The 23,480-nt window shown below is 40.7% G+C and overlaps 1 protein-coding gene across 5 annotated transcripts in view; it reads left to right on the top strand.

Annotated features, from left to right (window-relative positions):
- Positions 1-23,480, top strand: part of LOC308392683 (transcription factor SOX-6-like) — a 104,333-nt gene that overhangs the window by 2,771 nt on the left and 78,082 nt on the right. For 2 of the 5 annotated variants that reach the window (XM_080875851.1, XM_080875852.1), the window contains exon 2: positions 13,281-13,351. The exons of the other annotated variants lie outside the window; for them this stretch is intronic. The gene's annotated coding sequence lies outside the window, so the exon portion shown is untranslated. The remainder of the gene's footprint in view (positions 1-13,280; positions 13,352-23,480) is intronic. 5 annotated transcript variants of the gene reach the window in all.

Below are 23,480 nucleotides of genomic sequence, written 5' to 3'. Positions count from 1 at the left end.
GAAACCACATTTTCATCGCTTGTTGTTACGGGAGTTGTAGTAATAACGCGGAATTTCCCACTGTCTGCTGTAATTGTTAATTGTTTCACTCCTTCTTCCTTCCTTCTTTTTGTTTTTGTTTGCTCATCAAATCACTCCTCTATTCACGCTTAGAATCGCCCCAGCTTGACAGGTTGCCAGTTTGGACCTGCCCACGCGCAATAATGACAATTTCCAACAGGTTGTTTAATTGTTTGGACTCTGGCAGAACTATTTATAACCCCCCCAACCCACGCACGCACGCACACACACACACACACACACACACACACACACACACACACACACACACACACACACACCGCCACCAGCCCTCCTCCTTAACTCTCTTGTAAGTGAGAGTGTCTGTCTGAAAAACAATCCGAGGAAGGGGGGGTCCGCTGGAGTCGATCTCCTGTGGTATTTTGTTTTGAGCAGGTGGTGCGAGTTGAAGTTCCCTCATAAGGTAAAGTGGCATTAGAGGGTCCAAATGGCAGACTTATATATAGGCTGCCAATTCAGCACATTGTTCAGGACTGCATGGCTGCGCTTTCTCCGCTGTCTGACGGAAGACCTGCGGCTTTTTTTTCTCCTCCCCCTCTTCCTCTGTGGGAATCAGCCTTGACAACAGGCGGACAAGCGTGAACACAGCGGCTGAACAATGTGAAATGTCCATCGGATCTCGAGCACGTGGGAAATAATCGTCACCCGCCTTATAAAATATATATAAAAAACAATTTGATTTAGTCTGTATAATATTTTTACAGATTTAAAATACAAAACAAATGTTTTAATTCCGTCCTTGTTTTTTCACAGCTATTTTTTTTAAAAATTTAGTTCTATTTTAATTAGCTACATCACACCATCATTTGATGTGGACAGTCACATTTTCTAATTACATCTTCCTCTGTTCACTTCATCGGCATGCTCCTTGTTTTAGCTGTGATTCAAGAATCATCACATGACATTTATTTCCAACTGAATCCTGAAATGTTTGAAAATTTCAGGTTTCACTTCTTTTTATTTGTCTCACTGTGAAGCGTTGAAAAATGGGCTTACTTAGAAATCCAGCATTAATTTGATGTGCCACATATACGTCTTCTTCTTCTTTTTTTTAAGGATGCTGGGAGGCCTTTTTCCTGTGGTGTGATTCAGAGAGATTCTTTAGTGGCAGACAGAGGGCACAGTCGGAGGGGCAAAAGATTAAGAGATCTTACAGCTGTTAGAAAAAAGGGGGACAGAATAGAGTCAGAATTTCGGCACCAATCAGACACTTGCTGCAGAAGAGACCCAATTTTGATTTTTAGAATTTACTATAAGTTATATAAGTATATATATAATATATAAGTTAACTCTCTTTGGCATTACTGTTGTTTTAGTTGCATATTGAGCTTAACATCTATCTAACATCTGACCGCACTGTAGCAGATCCGAACGTTTCCATATGTTGTTTTTTTGGAGGATGTCAGTCACCTTCATTGGAGACCCATCTCTTCACAATTTTAAGCCTGTGGCCAATCTGGAGAGTCCTAATTATTTGTTTTCAGGCTCTTTGAAAAAGACACCAGCCCCCAAATTGGACATGTGTTGTACAAACACAAATTAAACATTTAGCCGTAAGTATTTCTCCCTGAGTCCTAAGTGCATATTAGTCAGCCTATACTTATCTCTGGCCCAACGGCACACCCAAATTGCAGTGTTGCTGCTGAAAAAGAAAGGTTGGGGCCCCAGAGAATGAGCACTTGAAACATGCTGGCAGATGCCCATAAGTTTCCCAACCAAAGTGGAAGCTTAGGTGTGTTTGTGCGCACAGTGCATGTATGTGTATGCTTGTTTAGTGCACTTTCACATCTTTTGTGTTTTTTGCGCTTGTCCAGAAAGAAATCAGACAAATGTGTGACTAATTGTTCTCACGCGTATTTTCACTGATTACATTGTGTTTTTGCACATGAGTGTGCACCACGGCAGTGTGTGTGTTCTTGTAGCACAGTTAGGTGTGTATCCTATAAAAGGATTTTCAGTGTGTTGTATGGTGCGTCCTTGTCATGAATTTCTATATTTATAACAAGACTTTCTGCCCGCACGCATGTATGTGCCTTCATTGCGAGTGTGTGAATGTGGGCCTGACTGGATGGACATCCTGCTCTATGGATTCGTCCCCATGTTTCCACCATGATATAACCCTGGAAACAGCTTCTTAATTTTTCCCCTGAGCAGAGAATAACGGGGTGCCATTTTCATTCTTCTCTCTCCTCTCTTTCGGTGGTCTCGAGGTAACCTTTTCTTTCTGCCGGTGAATCTCCAGCACCTGCTCCCAGCCTTCCAATTTTAAAAGCTCAAAATAAGAGCTCACCTGACACATGCACTTCTTAATGACAATCTCCTCCATGCAAGCACACAAGACACACACTCTCTCGTCCATGTCACATTTTTGCATACAGTATGTAGTCTTTGCTCTGCATTATGGCATCTTCTCAGATTCACTGCGTCTCTTATTTTGGGGTTTCTTGATGCACAGAGGAGCGCAAACTTTCTCCATCTTCATCAGCTGTTTTCTGCCTGTTCTTTCTTTATGCATCGTGTGGCCAACCTTTGATGTCTGCAACATTAACATTAGCTCTTATATACATGCAAATGGATAGAGTAAGATTTCTAAATATGTGGTTTACACGAGCGCTTTGACAAATGGTTGTTGTACTGTTAACACGGACACAGACTAGGCCTTCTGCCTGAAGAGGAAAACTTCTAAAAGGTGGCTTCAATCCACCTTAAACCTCTTACTGCTTTTTTTTTTTAAACAAAAGCTCTTTTTAATCATATGATATGAATTCGTAAAACAAAAAACATTTGTAATTTTTTTGGTTCATTTTGAGATTTGAATGACTTGGCAGTGGACATGGCAGCATCGTTCTTGCTGCTCTCTTGCTTTTTCTCGTGTGGAAAAACTTACCATCACCGCTGACACGAAACAGAGAGCTGCCTTTTCTCCACGCTGCAAAAAGTTATTTTTGGAAATGTAAGAACTAAATTATTGAGGCAACATAAATCACCAAGCAAATCCAGCCTATGGTTTATACACATAAGAAGCAGTGCAGGATGGTATTTTACGTTAATGCTGAGACACTTTGTGCCCAGTTAAGGTATGTTTATGCATCCTTAAATGAAGCAGCTGTCATTCTGATTCCCCTGTGGAGACATATGTGTGAAAGAAAAAGTGGGATTTTATTTACTTTGCATTGTAGTCATGTTGCAATTTACAAATTAAATTGTGGCATCTGAAACAACCAGCTAACATTTTTACATTTACGTGATGACTACGATGTTAGGTAGTGAAAAGTGACTTGATGATGTTTTCATTAGGACAAAAAAGGGAAGAAAATCACATGAACTTAAATTTGTTTCTCAGAATTATGTTATTTATTTTGTGAAAAAAAAATCAACACAATTACATTACAAATGAGTAAATGCAAAAAACCCAAAGAAGCAGAAAAAAAACAAAAAAACAATTAAAAAAACAGGAAGATATAGCATTTGATTTCTTTTATATACTGTAATGTTGCAGCAGAAGAGATTCGTCTCAGTAGTTTTTCAGTGTTGCTTATGTAAAACCCATCACTGTAACTTTATTGTTTCTTAAAACAGGCTGACTCATTGTGAAAAAGACATGGCTGTTTTTTTTCCTGAAGTTCACCAACCCCCTAAACTTCAGCACACGCCAGAAGTAAATGTCAAAAACAAAGAGTACATCGGGATAAGTTAGATGATTGTGGTTAGCCTTTATTTTTGGTCAGGCCTATCTGATCGCTGGCTTTTTGAATTTCTAATAAGGCTAGAGGGCTACCAGGTGGCTGACACAAGTGCTCTAGTGGCTCCTTATCTGTCAGTCAGCAGTCGTGGCCTTGGACTGTAGCAGCAGAGGCAGCAGATGCTTTGGCAATTACACTCCTGATGAATTTACAGAAGAAGGAAATCACACAGAGAAGCACGTTTTTCAATTCCAGGAGGTTTTTAAGTCCTTCCTGGTCCATCGGCTTTGCTTTTGCATTCCCACTTTCTCTTTCAGCCTTTCAGTCTTCCTCTTTCTCTCCTTTCCTTTCCTTTTGGGTTACATTGAACACTCCAAACTAAAGGTATATGAAGTGGCTGGCAGTAAAGATGATCAGCCATGACCCAGAGATTGGAACTTTTGTGTTAAAAATGTAAAGAAAAAGAACTTACTTTCTTCTTTCTGTAAACCAAAAACACTGTCATACAAAAAAAACCCTGTGGCACTCTACTTTGTCATGACATGAGTCGTATGATTGGTGGGAGTCTTTGCTATTGTCTACACTAGGGCCATGGTAATTGTGTTGGTGTTTGTTATACTTGTTGTGATGGTGATATAAAAGTTCTGCAGATTGAAGTTGTGCAGTGCACAACTGATACTCTTATGTTTGTCCTGTTATTTTTTGTGTTTGCAAGGATTAAATGCCCTGTGTGGGAGATACAAACCCTCAGATGTTAATTTATCTGTGGTTCATTTTTATAATTTAATAGTAAAGCTGATCAAGAAAGATTTCAACGTTAATGATTAGTACTGGCTCACATCTTAAAAAAAGCAATGAGTCTTGGGTGGATTGTACTGTTGTAGGACTGAATAAAGGCGAGTGTCATTGGTAAACATCTCCTGTGTAGTTTATGCTGCTTCAAAATCAGAAGGGTGGGGTTCCATATCTAATTACTAATTATATCTAATAACAATTGCTGGAAAGTTTTATCAAGCCAATGAAAGTGTTTGAATATCTGTTTACACTTACACTTTTGTGTAATTAACAGCAAAGCTTGCTGTTTGTGGATTGTCATGCAACATAGGCCCCACCCCTCTGGCACACCCAACAGGTTAAAACAAACAAAAGAATTTATTTGCACTACCCTTTGATGAAACTCTGCTGTTGATGTTGCACAAATCGTTCCCAGGTGCTCTGTATTTATTTGCTTTCTTTCTTTCTTTCTTTCTTTCTTTCTTTCTTTCTTTCTTTCTTTCTTTCTTTCTTTCTTTCTTTCTTTCTTTCTTTCTTTCTTTCTTTCTTTCTTTCTTTCTTTCTTTCTTTCTTTCTTTCTTTCTTTCTTTCTTTCTTTTTTAAAAATCTGCTGATTTTTAATACAGATTGCTTCCAGGGCCACTTTAGTACAACACGGCAAGTTTCATATTGAACTTGCTTTGCAAGTCTGTCTGTCCAAGGATGGGGGAAAAAAAGAAATGTGTTGAAGTGTTTGTGGCAAGAGGAAAGTCCTCTTGTGCTGTCCATGAACCTTTCTGAGAGCATTTTGATGAACAGCTGAAAGTGGCAAATGATGCTCATACTGACAAAATAGAACCACACGCTACTGTGCATGTGTACTTTGGCTATAGGACAGTGCCCCACACACATTCATACTCAGACGCACATATGCATCCTTGGGCATACAACGCGTTTATCAAAACATACAGGGAGTGCTGTCACAACTTCACTGCTTTATTTGGCTCAAGCAAAGAATTTACTTTAGTTCAATACTTTGAAATTGAATTTACTTTAGTGTAAAAAACTAATTACAAACTATAATAATAAAACAAATAAACTGGAAACAAATTTACATAGTAATTAGGTCTATTTTGAAGAAATAGAGACATGGATAGAAAAAAGGTCTGTAGGATAGACAGTGTAAAATATGGATGTAGCCACTGTGACACAAAAGTTTGAGATGAATATTTTTTTTGTCTTTTGGTGTTTTGAAACCAGTTGTGACAAGCAGGGGGGTGGGACAGTTGAAATCCATGCTCATTGGCTAACGTTCAGTGAACTGGATAATCCTCGTTTCTGACACTTAGAATGACCAGAATTAAAGTTTTATCCATATGACCCAAAGCTTTATCCATCTTTTTATCATCTATGGTTTGTAGCCTGTTTTGTAAACACGTATCATGATCTGATTGGATAAAGGAATGGACAAGAAAAACAAACAAGCAAGAAAAACTTGCACAAGTTCTTTTTAAAATAACTGGGTTATTTCCATAATGGAGAAAGTGTAAAAACTGTCCAAACTGAAGCAACAGAAACTCAGATGTGTTGAGCTTAAGTTGATGATTTGGGTCAAGTTTGAAAAATAAGGGAAACTATGTTTCCCACAGAAGTGTATCCTTATTAAACCCTTTTTGACTTTCACGACAACTGATGTAAAGATCGCACAGTGCCCCTTTAAATGTTCACTTATATTTGAGGTCATTTTGCTCTTGTATTCTGACCATAGTTATAGTTTATGTTGCACATTAGTTTTTTGTTTCTTATTTTGTTAAAATAAGATAATTTACGGCACAACACAGTAGATTCCACTGAGATGTCATTTCCGTGCATACGTGGTCATGAGTTATTAAATGTGAAATCTGAATCTACATTTTTGGTGACTCCGGGTCTGATCTGTTCCACTCTGCTCGTAATTTGCCCTCGGTGCTGTTCACGCTGATTAAGAACAGAATTCCTTTTTGAAAATTACTGTCAGTTATAGTTTCACTCTTAACAGCATATATCACAGTTTCCTTGGAAGCCAATCGGGACGTGCCTTTTCAGGAATCTGTAGTTTTTTGCCGCATAGCCAGTGTCACTCTATTTTCCCTCTCCTGGCCGCACAACCTGAGAGAGATTAATAACCTCTTTAAAGTTAAAGAACAAAAAAAAAGAAGAAGAAGAAGAAAGAAACAGCTGCAAACAAACCCAGGGAGGCTGGATTCTGGGTTCATGTTTACATTGCTTTTATGATTTGGTCCTTTCCTGCTCCTCCCATCTGCAGAAGCGTCACGCTGTTCTAAATGCAGGCTGGGTAACCTCCACTTTTACCACTAGTAGTGGTTTGGAGTAATGGGGCGTGGAAGCAGGGTTCGGGGTGCGAGGCCTCTGAAATGATCCTGTGGTAAAGTAGTGAGGGCCAGGATGACATGGTCCCACCCGCTGAGCCCAGGACCGAATCCAATTGGTCATCAGCCAGCTTGTCTACACAGGGCGTTGCCATGGTTTCTGAGCCATAAAGAAGTCTTTAATCGAGCCGTTGTCATCATAGGATGGTGGTGACCACTTGGGCTCAAAGTGGAGAGATATAGGCAGCAGTACAGAAAAAAAAGAGAGAAAACAAGATATCAGCTGTGAGGCTCAGAATAGAAAAGGCAGAGCCCTGTCTTCATAACATACACACATAAGGATCATCCCCCTTTTTTAATGTGTGTATTTATTAACGACATGCTCTTGACAAGCTCTGCTGGCTCATGCCTGTTTGTATATGGCATGCTATGTTCTGTACATACTGTTGGATTAGCAGAAATGGGGTGTGTGGTGTTCAGCGATGACGAGATGCAGAGGAGTGGCGCTGGCTCGGGTATCGAGCTGACCGAGCTCAGACATCAGGTTTCCTCCACTCGGGCCAACGCATTTTAGATGGCTGGGTGGACAGCAGTATCACCTGCTGACATTTACGCTGGACGGTTTCACACACAAGAATACACACGATATGGTGACTGGTGTTAGCAGCACTGTGTGTGTTTACTCTACTGTGAGCCATCAGGGTCTTCAGGAGCCCCACCTGTTGATGGTATCTAACATGAACGGCACATTTTGAGAGGAACTTAAATGAAATGATTAAACATGGCAAAGAAGCGCTCAGGGCAGTCGCACTGGCTCTGTGTGACAAAATGAAATGGCCTTTTGCCTCAGTCCTTCAAGTTGATGGTGCCTGCCACTGCAAGAGGGAAACATGCTGCCTCAGCAAGCTGTTCAGTATCATTCTGGAGGAGCTAACGCTGTTTCTCCCCGTTAAATATGGGAAACATACATAGACGGGCCTGTGATGTCACTTGTTATTGCTGGAGGCCCGCTGTAGGAAAAATCTCATTTGCCTTTGTTGAGCGCTGTAGTGAAAAGGAGCTTATGTTGTAAAGATGTTACTGTAGCTGCTGCGCCGCCCGCCACGTCTCTGTGTGTGTGTGTGCGCATGCCTGTGTCTTTAGCTGTCTCTGCACTACATTGTGCATCTAATGTTTGTTTTTCCTCACATTTGTGCAACTTTGACCAGACAATGGTTCCTGTACCTGTTTGTTTATGGCCCAAACAAAAGAAGTTAAGAGGCGGCCCTTTGTGCAGGAGATTTATGCATGACAGCGGCTATTGTAATTTTCATACATGTTTCCTCTGCCTGCCTCCTCTTTGATTTTTCATGTGCTTTGTGGACATGCTTCACCACCCTTTGTGCCAGAGAATAAGATCTAACTTAGGGACGGTGACGATGGAGTGAGTCATGCCGCGGAGAGAATGAAATATTCAGCAAAATCTTATGGAACATAACGGTTACATGTTGGGATAATGATTTGTCAGAGGTCGCATCAAGTTGCTAAAGTTCCACCTCTAAAGTTCGTTGTGACGCCCACAAGATGTTCCTGGGATGGTGCAACCCAAATGCAAACGTGTGCACGTGTGTTAACCCGTGATTATTTTTTTTAGGCTGAAAAGGAAATTTTAAGTCTAAGAGAGGTAAACTGAAAGGTCAAAAAAATTTACAGAACTGTGGAGAAATAAAGTAATAAATGTTGACATCATGGTTTAGAATTCTATAAAATAAAATGTGTGCATGAAAAAAGAAAAGAGAAAGAAACATTTTACCACAAAGTAGCACTCAGGAGCAGTGTGAGATGGTGTTTTTCTTTTTGTTCTGGTGATGAGATAAACCGTATCTTTGAAGCGGACGTATGGAGAAAAGACAACTGGAATAAAGCGGTTGATATTTATTGCCACCGCAGTTATTCCCGTTGTTTTTTCTACCAATCCTGACGACCACCTCCTCCATCTCAACAAGTCTCCCCTCACATTCAGCTTCTTCGTGTTTTACGGAGCAGCAGATTTGTGTGCTGTCCTCTAAATCATTTCCCTCTCTAGCAGATTGCTCCCCACTGGAATATTGGCCTGACAGCCCTTTCCCCCCCCCCTCCTTCTACTTCCCCAGTGGACTCATTTACATTTATGCACGCAGCAATTAATTACAGACTGGCGCTGGCCTTGTAAATTAGAGGGAGCTGAGGTCGCCCTCATTAATTGCCCCTGACAGTTAAAGCCTTGTTTGGGTCGTGACAAGGTTGACTTTAGGCCGGGACACTGGAAGCTTTGCAAAGACTGGCGTGTCTTCATGCATCTGATATCATTTTGGGGTAAATTAACATGTTTCTTGATGACTATGTTATTGTGTGCTAGTTTTTTTTCTCTTCTCTTGGACACAGAAGCATTTTGCAGTCTCTGTGTTCTTGGCACCCAGAGGTCACCATTCCATTCTTTGTGTTTTGTCTTCAGAGTAATGTCTTGTGTATTCTGGGGGTCTTTCATCCAAATGCTTGCGTATGGGAGTTTTCAATAGGCCCAGGAGTCAAGCAGGCAACTTCTCACGGTTTTGGCCTTTTCATGCGAAGACGCTCCAACTTCTTCCAGCTCCTTCCTTCACAAGGCCCTCCTTTCTTCTCTGTCACGCAGCGATGTGTTTGTGCATACCTCACCAGCTCGACAAAAGAAGGGAGAGATCCTATTCACTTTTGCCTTTGACATTCACCTCTTGTTTTTACAATCTTTCCAAGGCGCGCTGTTTGCACAGTGGAACAGGCTTTGTCTTGAAGAAGCGGGACAATGGTGAGCACCATAATGTAATCTCCTAAGGGTGGTGAGCAGAGGGGTGAGGTTTAGACATATGTGCTGGCGCTTGCCCCTACCGTCCTCTGTCTCCCTCCCACCTTTAACTTTAGCAATATTTCATGTTAACAGCGACTTGGGAGAGAAATGCGTGTTGTCACTTAAGCTTCTGTAATGTTCGCCCAGGTATTCCGTGAAGGGAACACAAAGGCTTTTCACTCATGCAAACATCCCCTTCCCTTGTTGCACCTTTAAAAAAAAATGTAAAAAAAATTCTGTAGCAGTTTGGCCACCCACGTGCAAGACTTCAATCCTTTCTTCTCCTGCTGACATAATAAGGAAACATTATCCATTCCTCGACTTAACTAAATGTTTTAGCAGTCTAAAACTATCTATCTATCTATCTATCTATCTATCTATCTATCTATCTATCTATCTATCTATCTATCTATCTATCTATCTATCTATCTATCTATCTATCTATCTATCTATCTATCTATCTATCCATCCATCCATCCATCCATCCATCCATCCATCCATCCATCCATCCATCCATCCATCCATCCATCCATCCATCCATCCATCCATCCATCCATCCATCCATCCATCCATCCATCCATATTCCCTTTATTGCTTGAATATCTAGGTGTGTATAGTTTAGCGAAAGGCAGGAATAGCAGCACATTGTTTTGCTTTAGGGCTTGTTGTACAAGCTACGTTGTTTCATTTAGGATGTCACGCTTCAAGGACAGAGTAAAGAAAGCAGCAGTATTCTTAAAAATTGAAATTCATAGAACAAATAATTTGTGCAAAAGTTTTTTTTGTCAAACTAATATTTGTAAACTGTGATGAATGAATCATACAACCTCAGAAGCACTGTCTATATGTCTGTCACAGTTTCATAGTGCACAGATTTAAGAGTTCAGTGCTAATAGTTGCACACAGCAGGTTTCCCTTCTTACGGGCCCAGAGTGAAAATACTAAAAAAAAAAAAATCTCTGAAACATTACAAGGCCTGGATGACATGGCCAGTGGCCCTCAGAGAGGCAGTGTGCGCTATAAGTGCATCATTTATGGGTCAAGTGAACCTCATTTTGGTTTAATTGCCCATATGATTAGCTGGAACCATGCACTGTTTCCTACGGTGCAGACATGGAAGTGGCAGCACAGAGCCTCATGCAGCGCCACGCTCATTGAGAGCGCTTCCGCCTAATAGAGTTCCATTGTTCTTTCTCCAGTGTGTCCACGATTGCACAAGTGGCATTGACAGCTGCAACAAGACAACATTTGGGACTGCGCATATTTTATTGCGTGAATGCGTGCATTCATTGTGCAGGTGCTGGCCTCGCTGTGAACATAACACAGGGTATCTTCGTGCACGGTATTGCTCACCTCTTTTTCTTAAAAAAAAGTTCCCTAATGCAATGATGTCACAGCTTTGGTTTTTGTCTTTTGTCTCAGACCTTTTGTTTTGCTGCTTTCAGTATCTATTGCAAATATCAGACACTTTCCCCCCTGCAGCTGGCTCAACTGTAGGGTGACATGTGCCATTTTACAGCTGTTGGACAGTGGGCCAAAAAGGTAGCTGTTACTTCCTGCAGTTGTCAGGAGAAGCCTGGAATGGCTCTATAGCCTGGATCTCCTATGTCAGGTCCTCCCTGAGATGAGGATCTGACAAAGTGGTGAAGAGCAGCAACTGAGCATGAGTGTGCAAGCACAACGTATTAAAGGAAAAAATAAAAACAGCCAGTGTGTGTCACCTGGTCTATGAACGTCCATTTGAGTGCTCACTGCTTCCAGCGAAGAACTGGGTAAATAATTCCTGCATTAATTTACTTCAGATGACTAGCTCTCTTTTTGTTCTTTTATATTTCAGGCTCTACAGTACACACATTTATAGCAGATCCGTTGGGTATAAGCACTGTTTACACATTGCATATGCACATGTGGACATGTGCAGAAATCCTGCAGAAAACACGCACACCAACATAAGCCAGTGGGTCCTTACACACAGGATTTTTGCTGAGTCTGTGCATTTTTTGCGGCAGTGCTCCTCTACTGGACAGCCAGCTGTCTCTCCGATTACCCAGCATCCTCCAGGTGTCAGATCTGCCATCTGCAGATGAGTGGCAGGGTGTGTGGACGGAGGAATGACGGGGGAAAAGAGGGAGAGAGAGAGGGGGGGGGGGGGGTTAAAAAGAAAGAGAGGAAACAGAATAACTGGTTCTGCAGACATCTGGAACGTGTTCAGACGGGTCAGCGAGAGCTGCGGAGTGTGAACGCTGCTCAGGGGAATCCAACTCGCAGTCACTTGATTGAGAAAGTGGCTTTTTGAGTCAGTGGCTGCTCAAGGCAAAGACAGAGAGACACACAAAGAGAGTTGCATCTTACAGAAATGTTTGCAGGGATGTTTCACCAAAATGTGTTTTTACCCATTATTTGTTATCAGTTTTATTATCAGAACTTCTTTGATTTTCTCCGTTCAGAATAAGATTCCGATTTAATTGTGCCCTGAGAGAAAAATGCTTCTACGAGAGAATGATTTGGCTGATTAAAGACATGAATAAAAGATCATATAAGCCCAGTGTTTGCTTTTTTCTTCGTTGTTCTCAATTAGGCTCAAATGGTAGAATCAAAGGGGTGTTTGTATGGCCCCCTTTGTAGCACTTAGATGCTGTGTTTGGGTGACTTGATGATGAGCGGCATCAGAAAAATGCTGCTTTGGTGTGTTTAATTGCTTTGTCTGTCGTTGTCTGCACAGACTCTCTCTTTAAGAGCCTCCTTATCCTGGTCAGTTCTTTCTTTCATAAATTAATGACCTTCCTTTCTTAATTATGACTATCTCTCTCTCATCCTGGGGCTCCCTCAGAGTGATGACTCACTCCATCCTGATCATGGTACCTTCAAAGTGTTGTCATTATTTGTTATTATCCGGTTTAGCAAATGACTGCTTGTGGTTTGCACTTGTGTGTGTGTGTGTGAGTGAGGCTATAATGAGGCTGACCCCCGGTTAGCTTCGGGAGTGAGAGTGGGTTATTTTAGGAATGGTGAGCTGTCCACCTGATGAGAGATTTCTTTTCCGTGCTCTCGCTGGAATCAGCTTTTAAAAGAAAATATCAGACATCGCTAACCACATTAAGACAGATTTCAGCCAATTTCTTCTTCTTTTTTTTAAACTTCAAAGTCGCGTACAAGAATCACGTTGTTTGTCATTTGTTGGGCTTTGCATGGCTCAGTGTGCGCCGCTGTTTGTGCAGGGGAAAGTGCTGCGAAAGAAATACACTGATCCTCTGTTGGGTCTGCCGCGGACTTGATACAGGAGCTCTGTTCTGTCATGAACATCCGCTACAGAGAGCTCCCAGGTGGGGTGAGAGTGTTCACTGTGCTCCAAGAACAGATCCCAATTCAAATTTTCATAGTTTGTCAAACCATTGCTGGCGTGATGCAAAAAATGTAGCACTGAAAAATATTTCCTGATTTGCATGGCAAGGCTGTCGCCCTGGAGGGTCACATAAAATGTCAGTTTTCATCTCATCATAGATGTTATCTGACAAAATATTCCTTGTTTTTGTCTGTTTTGCTCTATTCTAGGTGATGTTCATGAATTTTAAAGTGCATCCTTAAGTGTGAAGAGGGTGTTGGAGCTGAAGCCTCTTATTTCTGTAAGTTTTCCTCATCCACTGACATGACAAGTACTTTCTTTCACTGTATCACGCCAGCTTCTTTGTGATTTTGTGCCACTGCTTGGCACCTCGGATAACAGCTTCAGTAACAAGGCAGATGATAAGCTGTTGCAGAGAAAACACTATTGTTTTGGCAGAGCAGCACAGAGCGGCTCTCGCTGGTGTTTGAACATGCCAGGTTTTGCACCAGTGGTTGTGTTACCTGAGTTGCGTGTGTGTGTGTGTGTGTGTGTGTGTGTGAATGCTAGCCCATGTTAACAAAACTGTATCCAGCTATTTGCTTGTCAGCCACCTCTCACTCCTCCGTTGCTACAGACAGACTGCTTTTGATTTTGTTTCGCAGCAAATGTAGACCTCCACTCCTGGTAGTGTTCTGTCCTGTGTGCCCTCAATTGCCGCTTTCACTTGGGTGAAGAAAGGGGTCTTTTAAAGGCTCCCACAGGCATCACTCCAGGAACCTCTCACTGCTGGGACCTACAGTGTGCCTTTTAATGGACTTTCTCTCTGTGAGCAATAAAGATTATATCTGGAGTCAAATAGTGCTGCAGGTAACACTAGCCTAAATTAATCGGGTGAAGTCGCTGGGGCTGATCTCAGTGGTTTCAGCAGAGACATATGAAATGTACAGATGGCAGAGGTTGAAGAAAAGAGTGATCTGACCATCTGGCTAATCCTCCTGTTTAAGAATACCTATTAAGGCCCTGTCTAGTGCCCCTTGTGTCACTGGTAGGTCAGATCATCTTTTATCACAAACTAGAACTGCAGTTTGCTACCTGGGTATGGGACCAGTGCAAGAGGTCACAAGATAAATAAGCCAGGTTACGGATGGAAAGAAAGATAAAGAGAGAAGAAAGTGGTTAAGAAGATGGATGGATTGATTACTGAGTGTACTTACCCCTTCATCCCTCTGAAGTATGAGTAAAAATCAAAGAAAGCACCACTTTGGTTAAACTAAAAAGAATGATCAACTAGAGCAATTTAGGGAGCAATATTGTGGCTCTGTGGAATCCTTTCACAGATTTTGTTTTGTCATAGATAAAAGCGCTGAAGTAAGGAACTGTATAAAGATTGGGGGAAAACACCCAGGTGACTTAGGCTCGCTTATAATTCTATCAAACATCCTTAATTTCATCAGCTGATTTGCAAACTCAAAATCAAATTATTCTGTCTTTTAACATGCAATTGCTTTTCAAATCCAATAACATAACGGTAAGATGACAAGTGGACCCTCGTAACAAAATCACAGTCTTTATTGGGTACCAATCCTGTCGTGACAGCGATGATTTATGGCATCTTTGTTTCACAGGACTTTGGAAGGAAGAGGATGTTGTGTGCTTGAGTTACAAAAATTGAAGCCTTAACTTGCTATAAATATCCAGCGAATGATCAGAAGAGCAGTTATGTGTCTGTGGCGTCACTGGGCAGTGCTCCAAATGTGAAACAGGATAATGTCGATTATTGCGTGTTCACATTTAGTGTGTGGAAAACTACATTTTTCTTCTTCCTTTTTCGGTGAATCCAAAATGTTTTAATGCTCCATAAGGGAATTAGGATCAGAGCTTATATACCCATAAACTGACACACCATGTCCACGGCACGGGATTTCAAGCTGTAGGCGATATTAGTGTGGTCTTCTGAAAATCTCAATCAGAGCCGTAATGAGCAGTAAGGAAGACCACTTTATGCAGAATGATAGCCCTGTGTTCAGAGCTCTGTTACACATAGCTGCTGTAATAGAAGTCATTTGCAAAGAGTTAGACAAGTTACCAGACAGCAAGCAGCTGTTGGGATGATTCGTAGTAAACAAATGAGCTAATAAGCTAATGAACCCACTGAGGTTACCTGTTTGGCCTCCCCCAGGAAAATGTCCTTATCTGCTCCACAACATTTGACTTTAGCTTTGTGTGAGAACTCAGCTGCATTACTGCTAATGGGCAGCATCTAACAACATTTAGTGTTGCTTAGTTAACATTACGCAGTTAACCTCATGTTAATCTTATGTTAGCAGAACTCTGTTGTGTCCTCTTCAAGTTGTACAATTAGTTTACTGTTCTGATTCATCCACACATATGACTTTTCTGTGGTGGACAGGATACCTTAAAAGGACATTTTCAGGGATGGGAAAAGAGAAGTGAACTGCTAGAGTACATATGCGTGAGTGTTATGTATGTTGTTGTTTCCTATATGTGTTTGTGCTTGTATGTGCGTTGGTGTTTTGCACACTCATGCCTCATCAACATCCCATCAGAGACCCATCTGGTTTTCTTTGAAGAGGCTCGTGGAGCTGCAGCAGCCCTGGCTTTAAGGCAGGGCCAAGCCAGCAGCAGTTCCTCCCCACTTACACATAAGTCCATGGTGCAAGGCCCTCTGCCAGTAACATTATAGACCGACCCTTGTGGCTACTTCCCAAACCACCCAAGCTCATACCCCACTTTCTCTCTTCTATTGCCCTTGAAATGGGGCCTGCTCTAAATATTATCTCCCCCTGTGCTTTATCCCTCCGTTTATCCCTAAGTCTGCAGAGAGAAGAAAGGAGCCGTGGGGCTTAGTCACTTTTTCCCTTCTCTTCTCCTCTCTCCAAAACCACAGGCAGCGGCAGCGGCTTCCTGGAGATGAGCGCTTTTGTCTGTTGTGTGACCGCTGTGGCTTTAGGCAGATCCTCCTCTGATGAGGTAATGCGCAAGCTGGATGATCAGGCAGAGGGAGAAAGTAGGGAGGTGTAGGAGAGGGACCTCAGTTTGGATCTATATTTTAACCTTTGATTTATCGAGCTGGTTCTTACATCCACATCCTGCTTCACATGGAAGGCTGTTGACTTTAATCCCTGGATCAGAGACACAGTTGGCAAAGTTGAACTGCAGACTACTGATGAGTGGCGAGTGTCTGTGAAAAAAGGTTTAGCACACGGGAATATTTCTTGCATTTCCTCTGCTATTGGCTCCATTAGTAATCAGTAACTCTTTATCATTTTGGGAGTTTGTTTCCGCAGTTGCAGCAAAAAATATTCATAAATATTTGTTGCTGCAAAAGTTACAAAATCATTTTGCATCAATATACAGAAACATTTCAGTATTTGCAGATATCCAGATCTTGTCTTGAACTGGTGTGAAATGAAGCAACACTTTCATTATTCCCATTATTCACTTTGTGTTTCAGCTGCTACTTAAGAATTTCTTCATAGATTAAAAAAGGTGTCAAAGGTTTTGTGTGATTTTTATGTGCAAATTTCCACTCAAAAAAAAAAAAAAAAAAATACTGGAAAGGAACCTGCTCATGGTTATTTGCATATGTGTCTGGACTGTAAGTGTTTCCAATGCGTGTTTGCCCATTTTATCTTTTTTTTTTTTGGTAACTGCTGCTACACTCAGACCTCGGGCCTCCTGTTAAGGAGTGCCAGCAAACTCACTGACATTAAGAATGATTGGTTTCTGTTTTACCTGCCATGGGTCATGGAGGTCTGAGGCCAGGGTCAGCCTCTCTGTTGTGGTTTGTGCTACAGGAGATGTCACCGGGTCCTTAGATCACAGTGATCCAGCGTATTATTCTCTCCAGACAATATGCTTCTATACCTCTTTGCATTCTTGAACATGCCGTAGCTGGAATGAGGTGTTTTTTTTCAGCTGTTTGGTTTCCTTCAACACTTCATTAAAAACAGTGGGTTTTAAATACCTTGTGTTTGAATGTTGTGTTGACTGTGTAAGTGGAAAGAAGGAAGGTCAAAAAGCAAACAGCACATCTGCAACAATGGCTCTCCTGCAGTGCAAGCACTTGCTGTTAAGAGACTTGTCTCAGCTTTATATTTACGATCAAAATTTAAGCAACCCTGAATACAGTTCACTGCAGCATCACACAACAGCATAGCAGCCTCATAATTACAGTATTCTCATTAAAGTAAAATCCTGCATCTCATTTGAAAGCTGCCATCAGCAAAAATTAACTTGCCCTAATGGCCGCTGATTGCATTCCTGCAGTGGCCAACCCCCTCCTCCAAATTTAGTGATCTGATCATTTAAGTACATGCTAGCATAATTGAGGTCTCTCCCTTGATTAGATTTGCGCCAGCTTTTAACAAAGCCTGCTCGAACTTAATCCAATGACCCCCATTGTAGCAGGAGAGGATGGATGACATCGCTCCTGGTTAGCGTCAACATCAACCGTGCCGTCGAGCAATTAGAGGCCACGCTGATAAAGTAGCTGGACAACTATAGCTAATGATACAAATGTTCTCAAAGCTCGTGAGACAACAAGCTGAAAACTGAGCCACGTTTCATAATCCATTCATCTGACTTTATACACAGAAAGTTTTCAGAAAGGACTTTGAAATGAGAATTTAAGTTCAAGGAATCACTTCGGTTTTACAAATAACAAGCTTGTTATTCATATTATATTAGGCATGCAGTAGTAAGACAGCGCCTTTCACTGTAATAAAAGAGTCCTTGGAGTAAATTTGAATGTTTATTTAGTACCAAACAAAGGCTTACACCGACTGGAGCTGTCAGATTCAAGCAGTGTCAGTGGTTTAAGTAATGTCTCTGAGTTTTACCCAGCTACACAACATTCTTGTGTCGCAGGCCTGACCCACTGGGACTGAAACAAGCAGTTCAGCAGGGCATAGATGCGCTGTCTTTGGCTACTTCTTCTGATGACACCTGCTTGCCCATAATCACAGTTAGAGACTAAACCTCCTGCTGACCTGTGGCTGTGTGTCGCACGTTAAATCCTCTAATCTTCTCCTTTGTTCTCTGTCACCCTCGATTAGTTATGTAGCAAGAGTCAGCGAGAAGAAAGTATGTGCTGAGTTTCCAAGTACATGCCTGTGCTCAGATTAGTAACCTTTAAATGCTCCATGCATTTATGAGTCTTAGGAGCTTAACGTTGGTGTTGAAAAACAATTTTTTTAAAACCAAAGGGGCTCAGTATACACAGGTTCCATCTAACGTTGTAAACTTGATGGTGAGAAATTATGACTGGCTGATGTTACAGTTTTTTTTTAATATTTTGAAAACAACAATAATAATTAGCATTTTAATCATGAAAAAAGTTAGAAACTGACACAACCAAAATGTTACAAATGCTACATAAAATTAAAGCCTTCATGAGTGACTCCATCACACACATTCACCTGACACAGAATCGTAGCTGATGTTTAGCTTCATTTTATCCTGCAGGCGACTATATGCAGTTAGGCTATGTCCGACTGATCTTATGATATAAGCGTCTTTTTAAGTACTGTGAGGGTTTTGAGGGAATCAAGACTTTGTTTATTGCTTCTTCCCATCTATTCTGTGTCTGTAAACCCTCTTCTATTCTTAACAATAGGATTTCACTATAAGTAGGTCTGGACAAGTTGAAGCTCACCTGTTCAAGCTGTAACTAATCATAGGACTAGCTTGGCCTATAAGGTGACACGGGATGAGCAGGCATGCTGGTATGTAAGGAGGAACAAGAAATAACACAAGCAATTTTTGGATAGCAGCCCAAGTTTGTGAAAGGCTGTTTTCGAAATCAAAAGTTGCTTGATTAGCAGTTTCAGGATGTTTTTGCAATGCTTTTCTGATGTACTTTACTAAGTTTAGGCATTCAGTACAGGCAGACGAAGCATAGCAGGCCGGAACATTTAAATTGAAATAACTCAGAGTATGTACACCACCTTATCGAGGTTTGTGTTTTCAGGCAATTGACAAAAGCTGACACACAATGCGATAATTTACGGGGGTAACAATGCTGTATTATGTATACCAGAGACACTTAAGACTGAAGTAACTGGGAAATGAATGCAGGCCAAATTTATGTGCTTGTGTTTAAGAGGGCGAGCAGCTCTAGAGCATGTTTGTCAAAGCCTTTGGATAAGGCTCCAAAATACTTGGCTCCTTTTCAAATGCCGGTTTGCTTGCTGATAATAGAGACAGATTTTGATGCTGCTGCCAGTTTGTTGTTATATAAAAAAGATACACGCTCAGATATGCAGAAAAAAAGCGTGCCACACAGGCGTCACTGAAGAAAAATACACAAATCCAAATGATTTATCGCCTGGATGCTATTAATTTAACCTATGGAGTCTTACTCAATAATTAATGTCTATTGGCATATGACCCTATATGCCATACAGTAAACAGCATGTCTCATAACTATGTATGAGATCTTTAGTTAGCTAATATATGGCTGAAAGGCTCAGAGACAAGCCCTGGGTCTTAATAAATCAGCCATATCTAATGAACCCCCTAATTGTGATTTACAGCCTGCATGCCCAGTGCTGTGATGGAGAGTAAAACAGCTGTACAGAGAGAGAGAGAGCGAGCGTACAGAGGACGAGAATCATCCAGTGGCACCAGGCAGAAAAGAAACTCTGCTGTATTAAAAACATTGCTCCCTTCCAGCAACTGTGAAATTCTTGTGTGGGTCCCGTGAGACCTTTGTCCAGATATGTTACTTAATGCGATAAAAATCAAGCAGCTGGACGAGTAACCGTCACATTCAAGTCCAACCACGAACTGAGAGCAAGCAGAGAGGGATATTTACACACTCGCATAAAGCGCTCCACCCAATCCAAGTTCTTTTTGTAAATTATTTTGATTCATTGCCCGTGGTTATTTTGCTTTCCAGTGGAAGACGTGCTATAGCTCCTTCTTCTTCTTTGTGTCTTACTGCTATACTTGCCTTTTCCTGTCCATTGCAAACTAACTGAAAACATGCCTCGTGTTGCTTGTGTGCCAGAATGTTCATATCATCCACTAGTCAGATAAACAAATGTAAGATGGATTTCATTATATTATGCACAATCGATAGACTGTCCACAGCTGACATCAGTCTTTCTGGAACGATCAACTCCACCTTAGTATTAAATATTTGCCCTGTTTCAAGGACTTAAGTCATTGTGAACATCGACTGCTGTGATTGGCTAGATTAACAACCTAGTTTGAAGTTAGGCCTTGTGCACCATGAACAATGTATATTCTCTGCAAGGTAGGACAATGGATACTTTGTGTGGTTTAAAGAGGCTCTGATCTTGGAGCACGCACGCACACTTCTCGACACCCAAGGCTGTGGCTGTGTATAGTTTTATATGTGTTTTTACATTCTTCATATTCCAGACAAAAAAATGCACTGTGACCTATTCTGTTTTTATTGCCTGTTTTCTTCTAAACCAGCTACAGGGCTGTCTCTTCAGTATTTCATTTCTCTCTGCTACAGTATACAAGTGTTTATTGACTCATCCAAGGTATCAAATATTAACTATCACTTCATGCATAACTGTCATTTAAATAATTTCACACACACAATACACACATTGAAATATATATATATTTATATATATGTATCACCAATAATTTGCCTTCTTGACCTCTACAGTTACTGTTAAGTTTTTAATGTTCAATTTAACCATGAGGTTTTGCATATGTAGACAAAGTAGCCTTTCTTATGAAAAAACAGATGGCAAGCAAGTTTGAAAATGAATTTAGTAATTAAAAAAGTACATTTGAAAAATTTCCTTTTTTAAAATTTCCATTTTAATTTAAAAAGTGTTAATGTAAATAACTGAGGAAATGTTTTTTTGTTATTGCTGCTTTTTATTGTAAAACGAGCCACATTGTAAATTCAGTGTAAAAATGACACAATTGGACAAAGAAAAAAAAAGGAATGAAACATTTAAAATATTCAAAAAGCAGCACTGAAACCTTCCCTGCTGGTACCTTCAGGGTTAATGTGAGGGAACACAAATGCACATAGAACAGACATCTGCAACAATGTTGCTGTAAAGCATGAGGAAGACACACAATGTATGCTTTAATCGGAAAGATAATTTCATAATATTAACTCCACTTTAGGAAAATGTAAAGATTTTATATTCTTGGATTTGCAGTTTCGGCTACATGCATCTATAAGCATCTGATACATTAAAAATGCAATCACATTCCCACCATCTTTACTCCTTGCATGTTGCGTACATGTTAGCCACTATCAAAATGAAGTGAAGAAAAGCCCCATGTTCTTAGCAAAGATGACTTGGTAGGGCCATCTGTACACATTATGCATTTAAAATGGTTAATAATTGAATAAAACTATGTTTTTATTGACTGACTGAAAGTAGCATGCGCCTGAATAATGCATTCATTTCATGCTAACAAATCGTCAAAGCTCTTTCTCAGATAGGGAACAACGCTTATTGTCAGCGGATAGAGCAGCAACTGGGATTACAATGGGGACATGCAGTGAAACGACTTGTCAGTCCTAATCTAGGATTAGCAGGCTTTCGCGCCTCCCGGGTGCTCTAAAAGCCACCTGTTTGGACGCTCCTGCAGATGATGTGACACACTAGAGCTGCTTGTTTGATTCTAATTCTTTTGTTTGCATCAAAGTTTTAAAGGATTTTGGTTTTCCATTACAATGGCACGATCTAAGCATTTAAAGCATTGGACGCATTTAAAAAAATACTATTGCGGAAAATCTGCTCAAACGGAATTTGTCACTAATTGAGATCGTCCGGTCCTTTTTCAGAGCACTGTATCTGGGTATTAGCACTGATTATGTCTTTTCACCCTTGTGTTCAAAGATGCTATAAACATTTACTGTTTTTTAGGATTGCTGTGCTTTTTTTCCTAACGAAGAGCATTTTTCAGGATGTTTTTTCGGCACGTCATATCAGTGATGCGTTTCTGAGACCTGAATTCTTCTGGACCATTATATCCTCTTAAGTCAACAATTTATGAATTATAACTTTGAACAGGGTAAGCCAATGCAGTAAATTAGGACTGAAGAACACTGAACATGTCTGAGCGTGTCTGATGATTGTTCTCAAACTTAGCGAGACCCTCGAGTCCTAAAATTACTTATTAAAGCTTTTTTCTGCTGCTTGCCTCTGGGCTAATGTGATCACTCATGTGTGAGGGCAGCTGTTGTATTGCCACAAGCTTCTGTGATAACTTTGTACTGCCGCTGTCACCCTGAAATATACTTTTGAAACTTAATCCTCTGGAAAATGAACCCAATTTGATTGTTAATCTCCTTGATGTATTTGATTTAGTAAATATATTTGCATTCTTCTGAGATATTTTAACCGCACCCAGTTGCACCTGTGCAGAGTGAAACACTTTAATATTGACTCAGTTCTTAAGGATGAGTTCAAGTACAGTTAATGTCTTTCTCCCTGAAAAAGAAGGACTTTATGGTTTTGTCTTTATTCTTAAGATAATTGGATTCACCCTTCTTTACAGCTTCTCAGTGACTATATCGGAGGTCAAAGCACAGCAAGGCTTAAAACTTGTGCAACAAGCTTATTTGTGCATCACAGTGGAGTTATGTTCATTCCCAAAGGGGTCAAAGGTTTCTGGTGCCTTCCAGAGGTCAAAGGTAATTGCTTCAATTAGTGCCATCAGCTCACGCAGATATATACTGTAGCATAATACCTCACATAAGGTGTTTGTCATATGGCAAGCTGTGTGTGCTTTAAGCTGATACAAATCAAAGGTGTAAAGAGGTCAGCAGAAAGCGAGATCATAGACGAGCGCATGCTGGTGTAGACATTTAAACGAACGAGCAGAACAGAAACAAATGTGTGTTGGTTTTCAAGGGTCCTCAAGTAATTGCCATCATAATGTAAGCCTTGTTTCCACCCGACTATAAAATATGCTCGTTTATGAATGTTCAGTTTTATTAAAAGTTACATAATACTCAGACTCATAGTTTTGATTCAACTTTTGGATGTGGCCTTATATTTATTATGCATATGCATGCATATATTCACAAGAAATTACACCTTTGAGCACGATTAGCAATTAAAAACATACTTTACTTTGTATTCCTCACATTGTGCTTCATTAAACAGTCTGTTTCTTAATAGTTTTTGGAAGCTTCCAACTTATACAGATACCTTGTACTTCTATAATCCTTCAGTATTTGTTACTATAAATTTTTAGGTATAATTACGTCCGCTGTTTGACTTTGTTAATGCGACATATTATGAGGCATGCCTTAGAACAGAAAATATTCACACTGACCAGGGCTTCTAACTACTGTGAGCGAGGGGCTGCAGACAAACAGTCCCTTTGAGCCACTGAGTGTTGACTTTGGTTTTCAATGGTCTCTTCATTGGTTTACGCTGTATCGTTGC

The sequence above is a fragment of the Rhamphochromis sp. 'chilingali' genome, assembly GCF_963969265.1.
Source record: "Rhamphochromis sp. 'chilingali' genome assembly, chromosome: 2".
NCBI lineage: Eukaryota > Metazoa > Chordata > Actinopteri > Cichliformes > Cichlidae > Rhamphochromis > Rhamphochromis sp. 'chilingali'.
The sequence above is the reverse complement of the archived record's forward strand: the minus strand, read 5'-3'. Positions and strand labels throughout refer to the sequence as shown.